Source organism: Penaeus japonicus, unplaced genomic scaffold (assembly GCF_977035675.1).
Source record: "Penaeus japonicus unplaced genomic scaffold, GWHDUDI00000001_assembly GWHDUDI00000025, whole genome shotgun sequence".
NCBI classification, from domain to species: Eukaryota; Metazoa; Arthropoda; class Malacostraca; order Decapoda; family Penaeidae; genus Penaeus; species Penaeus japonicus.
The window spans coordinates 26,395,956-26,405,174 of record NW_028234427.1 but is presented as its reverse complement, the minus strand read 5'-3'; the positions used below and the strand labels follow the sequence as shown (position 1 = coordinate 26,405,174).

The following is a 9,219-nucleotide window of genomic DNA, read 5'->3' as shown; positions in this document are numbered from 1 at the left end:
TCAGGAAGAGAGGAAGTGACAACAAATACGTATTCCGGTGGTAATTATCATCGTTCTCATTAAGCTGTTCAATTTACCCAACAGATAAAAACAAAGATAACACACGTAAAGTCGTTTTTTTTTATATCTATCAATTTCTTTTCGTTTTTGTTTAGTTTGGTCGCGTTTCAAGGGGTTTCATGACCGGCAAACAAAGCAAGTGAAAGTCGACGTAGATATGTAAAGCACAACCCGAGGTTTTGCAAATGAACGGAAGGGCTGGACCGCTGACTGTCAACCCCCCCCCCTACTATCCCTTTGATTCTCTCTCGCTCTCTCTCTCTCGCACTCGTCATCTCTCTCGCTCTCTCTCTCTCTCTCTCTCGCACTCGTCATCTCTCTCGCTCTTGCTCTCTCTCTCTCTCTCTCTCTCGCACTCGTCATCTCTCTCGCTCTTGCTATCTCTCTCTCTCGCATTCGTCATCTCTCTCGTTCTCCCTAGTACGTCAACTCTCGCAATATCTCTCACTATCTTTCTTGCTGTCGCTATCTATTTTGCTCTCGGTATCTGTCTTGCTCTCGCTTTTTCGTTTGAACTCTCGCTCTCACTGTCTCTCTCGCTATCTCTCTTTCTCTTGCACTCACTATATCTCTCGTTCTAGCTCTCTCTATCTTACTACCTCTCTCTCCCTCTTTATCTCTCTCTCTCTCTCTCTCTCTCTCTCTCTCTCTCTCTCTCTCTCTCTCTCTCTCTCTCTCTCTCTCTCCCACACTCACACAAACACTCCCTCCCCTTCCTTACATCATCTCCCTCCCCCTCTCCATCTCCGGCCAAAGACCAAATGAACAGCGGAGGTCAGGAAAGGTCACGAATCTCGGTTGAGTTGACCTCGGTGAACCGTAGCGAAAGAACAGTAACGCCGGAAGTTGGTTAAGCTGCCCCTCCCCCTTTCCCCCGCCCCCCCTCCCCCCTTCCCCCTCTGTTAACAAACAAATAATTTGTATGAACTTTTCTCAGTTCATACATAACCGTGTGGTATGTATGTTTATGTGTACATGTGTACATCTTGTTTGGTGTTGCATATGGCCTTGCAGGGGCATATTAATGAATACAAGCATATAAACCCTAAAACACACATACGCACACACACACACACACACGCACACACAGACACACACAAACCCAAACGTACACCTAAACTCATAGTCGCATATATACACACACCCTAAAATACTCCCCCCCCTCCCCCTCCTTCCCCCCACCACCTCCACTAATAAGCACACAAACACACACAACCAAACACTTAAACGCACATGCACACGCACACGTCTCTCACCCACGCACACAGATCTCCCCCTCAGCACACGTATATCTGTTGGTTCTGTCTGGGAAATTCTAAAGCTGAACTGTAGTCTGTGAGCAGCACATGCACGCTCGCCCAAGCACGGACAAGCACGGACACACGAACACACGCATGCAAATACTTCAACACATATAAGCAGGCATACACACATATATATACATGGTGCAAACACACACACACACACACACACACACACCTATACATGTAGATAAATACAAAAATGCACAGGCACACACACACACACACACATAAACTCAGATGCACACACACACATGCGCAGTCAAACACTCATAAATATACCGGGAAGGATACATACAGGCACCGGCATACACACACAGGTTCAGCTACATAGATATAAGATAAGCAAACACATACATATACACGTATGTTGATTTAAGTGTATGCATTATGTATGGATAAAAAAGTGTAATCGGAAAGCATGAGTTAGGAGGAGCGCAAAAGAGGGAGGGAAGAAAGAGCGAGCGGGTGAGCGAGCGAGCGAGAAAGAGAGGAGCAGGAGGAGAAAGAAAGGCAGAAAGAGAGAGAGAAAGAGGGAGGGAGGGAGGGAAGGAGAGAGAGAGAGAGAGAGAGAGAGAGAGAGAGAGAGAGAGAGAGAGAGAGAGAGAGAGAGAGAGAGAGAGAGAGAGAGAGAGAGAGAAGAGATAGAGTGATAGAGAAAGACACACATATACACCCACCCACACACACACACACACCCACACCCACACACATACACACACACAGACACACACACAGAGAGAGAGAGAGAGAGAGAGAGAGAGAGAGAGAGAGAGAGAGAGAGAGAGAGAGAGAGAGAGAGAGAGAGAGAGAGAGAGAGAGAGAGAGAGAGAGAGAGAGAGAGAGAGAGAGAGAGAGAGAGAGAGCGAGAGAGAGACAGGACGACAGACAGACAGACAGATGTAGCAAGAACGAATCACTCATTACGAGCAGAACATCAGATCAATGCACGAATATGTTGCACGGCCATCCCGCGCATAATCAGACTATGCAGAGAAGCCGCCCATTGCAAGCCCATTGCGAGGGGGAAACACTCTCCGGCCAATCGTCTCGCCGAAGCTTCCAGAATGTTGCAATTGAGGTGATTTTTTTCCTTCCCCTCTTATCTACAACCACCAAGGCTCGAGGATAGTAATAACGACGATAACAACGATAATGATGATAATTACGCTCATGATGACGGTAAGAGAAGAGATGAAACCTGTGATACTGATGCTGCTTATGATGATAAAAACAACAGAAAAAAAACACGCCTGCGACCTTACCTTTTGGTCCGGAAACGGGGCAGAAAAACACGTAGCGGAGAGATTTGGTTTCAAAAAAGGGGTTTAATACAAAAAAAGAGTCCGCTGAACACAGGATGCCACACAGACTCCTCTCTCGGCGATGGTCACACGTCGTCTGGGCTGGGAATTTCGCCGTCCCTCCCTCCCTTCGGCGACCCGATGATGGGTTGCCATGTTACCTGTTAAAGCTTTCTTCTCTTCTCTTCTCTCTTCTCTCTCTCTCTCTCTATCTTATACTCTCTCTCTCTCTCTCATGCTCTCTCTGTCTGTCTCTTTCTCTCTCTGTCTGTCTGTCTGTCTCTCTCTCTCTCTCTCTCTCTCTCTCTCTCTCTGTTTTAGTATCTCTCTCTTTCTCTTTTCTCTCTCTTTCTCTCTCTCTATCTCTCTCTCTCTCCCTGTTTTAGTATCTCTCTCTCTCTCTTTCTCATTCTCCCTCTCTTTCTCTCTCTCTCTCTCTCTCTCTCTCTCTTCCCCTTCTCTCTCTCTCTTGCTCTCTCACACTTTCTCTCTCTCTCTATTTCTCTCTCTCTTTGATCAAAGTCAGACAGGAAAGAGAGAGAGAGAGAGAGAGAGAGAGAGAGAGAGAGAGAGAGAGAGAGAGAGAGAGAGAGAGAGAGAGAGAGAGAGAGAGAGAGAGAGAGAGAGAGAGAGAGAGAGAGAGAGAGTGAGAGAGAAGAGAGAAGAGAAAAAAGAGATAGAGGGAGAGATAGAGACAAATGGCTAGATAGCTAGATAGATAGATAGAGAGAAAGATAGATAGATAGGTAGATTGAGAGACAGAGATAGATAGATAGATAGAGAGAGAGAGTGAGAGAAAGAGAGAGAGAGAGAGAGAGAGAGAGAGAGAGAGAGAGAGAGAGAGAGAGAGAGAGAGAGAGAGAGAGAGAGAGAGAGAGAGAGAGAGAGAGAGAGAGAAGGAAGTGGGGAATAGACGATAAGAAAGAAATTACGAGTAGTGAGGCTTAGCAACAACGCACTCAATCTGTTGCATGAAAAATGGCACCACGCACTCGATTCGCTCGAGAGATTTCTGAACGAATTCTTCTCGCATTTCTTGCAACAAAGACCCAATCTTACATTGCGGGTCGTCCCATCGTTCTCTGATCTAAAACCAAGAGCCATAAGGTCACTCGTAAGGTCGTTGCCAGGTCGTTGTCAGGCAGGTCTTAATCATCCCCGTGCAACCAACCTATTTCTATCATCTTGCCTCGTTGCACAGAATTTCATTTTACATCAGAGGTCGTCTAATCATCTACTATTTAAAAAATAAAAAAAGCCAAGAGCCGTGAGGTCGTTCCAAGATCGCGCCGAGGTCGTTGTAAGGTGTTTTTTATTCATTCCTGACGTCTTTCCGTATTCCAGGCGGTCGGGCAGGGAGGTAAAGCCACACCCACGCGGCGGCGGCGGCGGCGGCGGCGGCGGCTCGGCTCGGCGCTCTTGCTCTCACCACACCTTCGCGACCGCCATCACGACCCGGCTCCACGACCCGCCCACGCACGCACATACTGCACGTACACAAACGCGTTGAGGAAGACGTACACGAGCAGGGAAATTCACTCGAATATGTATGTATGTATATGTATGTTCGTGAACGTATGCTCACACACACACACACACACACGCAAACACAGACACACACACGCACGCACACACACACACACACACACACACACTCATACATACAACCACACACACACACATACACACACAAACACACACACACTTACACAAACGGCCACCTCACGTCCCCCCCACTCTACTCACCCTCGCTTAGTTACACGACTTGCTTGGACGACATCTGAACGGCTTGAGCTTCTGTTGCATGACGGAGAACGGCACCTCTTGGAACGACCTGTTTGAATGATACCCCTCTGGGAACGACCCCCCCTCTTGGAACGACCTGTTTGAATGATCCCCCTCTGGGAACGACCCCCCCTCTTGGAACGACCTGTTTGAATGATCCCCCTCTGGGAACGACCCCCCCTCTTGGAACGACCTGTTTGAATGAGCCCCCTCTTGGAACGACCTGTTTGAATGATCCCCCTCTTGGAACGACCTGTTTGAATGACCCCCTCTTGGAGCGAGCTGTTTGAATGAGCCCCCCCTGGGAACGACCCCCTCTTGGAACGACCTGTTTGAATGAGCCCCCTCTTGGAACGACCTGTTTGAATGAGATCCCTCTTGGACGGACCTGTTTTGAATGAGCCCCCTCTCTTGGAAACGACCTTGGAACGACCTGTTTGAATGAGCCCCCTCTGGGAACGACCCCCTCTCTTGGAACGACCTGTTTGAATGAGCCCCCTCTTGGAACGACCTGTTTGAATGAGCCCCCTCTTGGAACGACCTGTTTGAATGAGCCCCCTCTTGGAACGACCTGTTTGAATGAGCCCCCTCTGGGAACGACCCCCTCTCTTGGAACGACCTGTTTGAATGAGCCCCCTCTGGGAACCACCCCCCTCTTGGAACGACCTGTTTGAATGAGCCCCCTCTTGGAACGACCCCCCTCTTGGAACGACCTGTTTGAATGATCCCCCTCTGGAAACGCCCCCTCTTCTTGGAACGACCTGTTTGAATGATCCCCCTCTTGGAACGACCTGTTTGAATGAGCCCCCTCTTGGAACGACCTGTTTGAATGAGCCCCCTCTTGGAACGACCCCCTCTTGGAACGACCTGTTTGAATGATCCCCCTCTGGGAACGACCCCCCCTCTTGGAACGACCTGTTTGAATGATCCTCCTCTTGGAACGACACCCCTCTTGGAACGACCTGTTTGAATGATCCCCCTCTTGGAACGACCTGTTTGAATGATCCTCCTCTTGGAACGACACCCCTCTTGGAACGACCTGTTTGAATGATCCCCCTCTTGGAACGACCCCCTCTTGGAACGACCTGTTTGAATGAGCCCCCTCTTGGAACGACCCCCCTCTTGGAACGACCTGTTTGAATGAGCCCCCTCTTGGAACGACCTGTTTGAATGAGCCCCCTCTTGGAACGACCCCCCCTCTTGGAACGACCTGTTTGAATGAGCCCCCTCTTGGAACGACCTGTTTGAATGAGCCCCCTCTTGGAACGCCCCCTCCTCTTGGAACGACCCCCCTCTTGGAACGACCTGTTTGAATGATCCCCCTCTTGGAACGACCTGTTTGAATGAGCCCCCTCTGGGAACGCCCCCTCCTCTTGGAACGACCTGTTTGAATGAGCCCCCTCTTGGAACGACCTGTTTGAATGAGCCCCCTCTTGGAACGACCTGTTTGAATGAGCCCCCTCTTGGAACGACCTGTTTGAATGATCCCCCTCTTGGAACGACCTGTTTGAATGATCCCCCTCTTGGAACGACCTGTTTGAATGATCCCCCTCTTGGAACGCCCCCTCCTCTTGGAACGACCCCCCTCTTGGAACGACCTGTTTGAATGATCCCCCTCTTGGAACGACCCCCCTCTTGGAACGACCTGTTTGAATGAGCCCCCTCTTGGAACGACCCCCCTCTTGGAACGACCTGTTTGAATGAGCCCCCTCTTGGAACGACCCCCCTCTTGGAACGACCTGTTTGAATGATCTCCCTCTTGGAACGACCTGTTTGAATGATCTCCCTCTTGGAACGACCTGTTTGAATGAGCCCCCTCTTGGAACGACCCCCCTCTTGGAACGACCTGTTTGAATGATCCCCATCTTGGAACGACCTGTTTGAATGATCCCCCTCTTGGAACGACCTGTTTGAATGATCCCCCTCTGGGAACGACCTGTTTAAATACCCCCCCCCCTCCAACCCATGGATTAATCCACCCCTTGGCGCCTTGACCTATCAACTTGGAATAATTTCCCATGTAACGCCTAATCTAACTACCACATTGAAATAACTCCACTAGACCATTACGACTGAACGACACCAGTGGAATGTCTAAACGACCTCCCCTTACAACGACCACTAAAGACGACCAAAAGCCAAAAAACAAACAAAATGACTAAAACAACATAAAACAAAAAGAAAAAGAAAGAAAGAAGAAAAAGAAAGAAATAAAAAAAAACGCAAGGCAATCCGACCACATGTTCAGCCAATTAAAATAATCATCATTAAAGAGCCTATCACTTAGCATAACCCTTTTTAATTTAGTCCCCCCTCCCTTTCGTCTCATCCCCCCCCTCCTCTGCCCTCTTCCCCTCATCAATAATTAGGATGACTCATGCAAAAAAGGCGAACGAAAGAGAAAGAGACAAACAGAGAGGGAGAGAGAGTGAGAGAAGAGAGAGAGGATGAGAGAGAGAGAGAATGAGAGAGAGAGAGAGAGAGAGGGAGAGATGGAAAGAGAGAGAGAGAGAGAGTAGAGAGAGAGAAAGAGAGAGAGGGAGAGATGGAAAGAGAGAGAGAGAGAGAGAGAGAGAGAGAGAGAAATAGGAGAGAGAGAGAGAGAGAGAGAGAGAGAGAGAGAGAGAGAGAGAGAGAGAGAGAGAAGAGAGAGAGAGAGAGAGAGAGAGAGAGAGGAGAGAGAGAGAGAGAGAGAGAGAGAGAAGAGAGAGAGAGAGAGAGAGAGAGAGAGAGAGAGAGAGAGAGAGAGAGAGAGAGAGAGAGAGAGAGAGAGGAAAGAGAGGGAGATAAAGAGAGAGAGAGAGATAGGGAGTAATACGAGAGGAAAGAAAGAAAGAGAGAGAGAGAGATAGAGAGAGAGAGAGAGATAGCGAGAGAGAGAGAAATAGAGAGAGAGAGAGAGAGATAAAGAGAGCGAGAGAGCGAGAGAGAGAGAGCGAGAGAGAGAGAGCGAGAGTACGACATGATAACAGTGATAATGATCAATAATGATTGATAATGAAGATGGTGATACTCCTGACTCCGCAACGATGACTGATGCTGTCATTATCCCTCCAGACTACAGCGCACAGTAACAGCTGCAGCAACAGCATCATTAGCAATAACAACAGTTAACAGCAGCAATGACAGTGTCAGCAGGAGTAACAACGCCGAAAGAAACAACAACAGTTATCAAAAACCTTAATGACAACTACAACACTGACACAAGCAGTCGCAGTGATATGAACAGCAATTTTAACACAATTGGGAATTATGAAAATCGATTACACAACAAGGACAAAACAAAAAAAATCAATATGAACAAAAACAGCACGATGGACAACATGAACAGCAACAGCATAAGTAGCAAAATCAGCGATAGTAAGAAAACAACAGTAACAGCAACAACAAAATCGATAGCAATAACAAACAAAAACAACATTAACAAACAAAAACAACATCAACACCATAAACAACAACAAAATCAACAAAGGGGAACCAACAACAAAATCAAAAAGAGTAACAGCAACAAAAATAATAATAAAAAAACCGACAGCAACAAGAACAAAAAAACAACAACAAAAAACATTAACAAAAACACAGATTACGGCCGGGCGCAGGAACCTATTTATGGAATGACCTTTGACCTTAAAATGAATAAACTGGTCTGTTAGGATTTCATTAATTCTCTATGACCTTTTGGAATTTATTTATTTTTCGTTATTCAATGAATGGATGAATGAGGGAGAATGGAGAAGATGATAGTGAGAGGGGAGGAATAAGAAAAAGAAGGAAAATACGATGAAGAGGAAGAGGAAAATAGGAAAAAAAACGAAGTGGGAAGAAGAAGAAGAAGAAGAAGGAAAGAAATAAGGAGTAAAAGAAGAAGAGGAAACAGGAAAAAAAAAACGAAATGGAAAGATAAAGAAGATGAAGAAGAAGAAGAAAAAGAAGGAAAAAAAAAAGAGAGTAACAGAAGTAGATATTACATAAGAACAAGAAAGAGGGATAAGAGGAAGAAAAAGAAAAGAAAAAAAAGAAGTAGAAAAAAGAAGATGATAACGAAGAAAATAAAAAAAAGGAACAAAAATAGAACGAAAGACTATATCTGCCACGCTAATCCAATTAACACTCATTAAGAGCGATCAGTTCGGCAATCATAATGGCAGTAATTACCAACGTGATAATAACACCTTCTGGAATGCTTACCTACATCATCATCCGCCAACAACGACAAGAACAACAGGAGCATAATGCCATGAAGCATAGTCTTAGTAACATAATATGATTAAAGAGAACATGGCGCGCTCATGGGAAATGAAGTCGACAAAATGCGCGGCGACGAGAATATGTTATTGCATTTGCTACCCGCGCTTTTACGGTGCAAGTTGCGTTGGTCTGCCGGAGGTCAGTTATTTCAATGCGTAGATTGGCAGAGAAATTGTGATAGTTGTGGATGGTGAAATTGCTTAGAGGATGGTCAGTATTTGTAGAAGTTTTTCTCTGGTATTGAGAGAGAGGGAGAGAGAGAGGGAGAGAGAGAGAGAGAGAGAGAGAGAGAGAGAGAGAGAGAGAGAGAGAGAGAGAGAGAGAGAGAGAGAGAGAGAGAGAGAGAGAGAGAGAGAGAGAGAAAGACAGACAGAGAGAGAGAGAGACAGAGAAAGAGAGAGAGAGAGAGAGAGAGAGAGAGAGAGAGAGAGAGAGAGAGAGAGAGAGAGAGAGAGAGAGAGAGAGAGAGAGAGAGAGAGAGAGAAAGAGAAAGAGAAAGAGGGAGAGAGAGAGAAAGGCAG

At 46.8% G+C, this 9,219-nt stretch overlaps 1 protein-coding gene across 3 annotated transcripts in view; it reads right to left on the bottom strand.

Annotated features, from left to right (window-relative positions):
* Positions 1-2,783, bottom strand: part of LOC122258921 (uncharacterized) — a 34,031-nt gene extending 31,248 nt beyond the window's left edge. For all 3 annotated transcript variants that reach the window (XM_043025202.2, XM_043025204.2, XM_043025206.2), the window contains exon 1: positions 2,627-2,783. The gene's annotated coding sequence lies outside the window, so the exon portion shown is untranslated. The remainder of the gene's footprint in view (positions 1-2,626) is intronic.
* Positions 2,784-9,219: the final 6,436 nt, after the last annotated feature.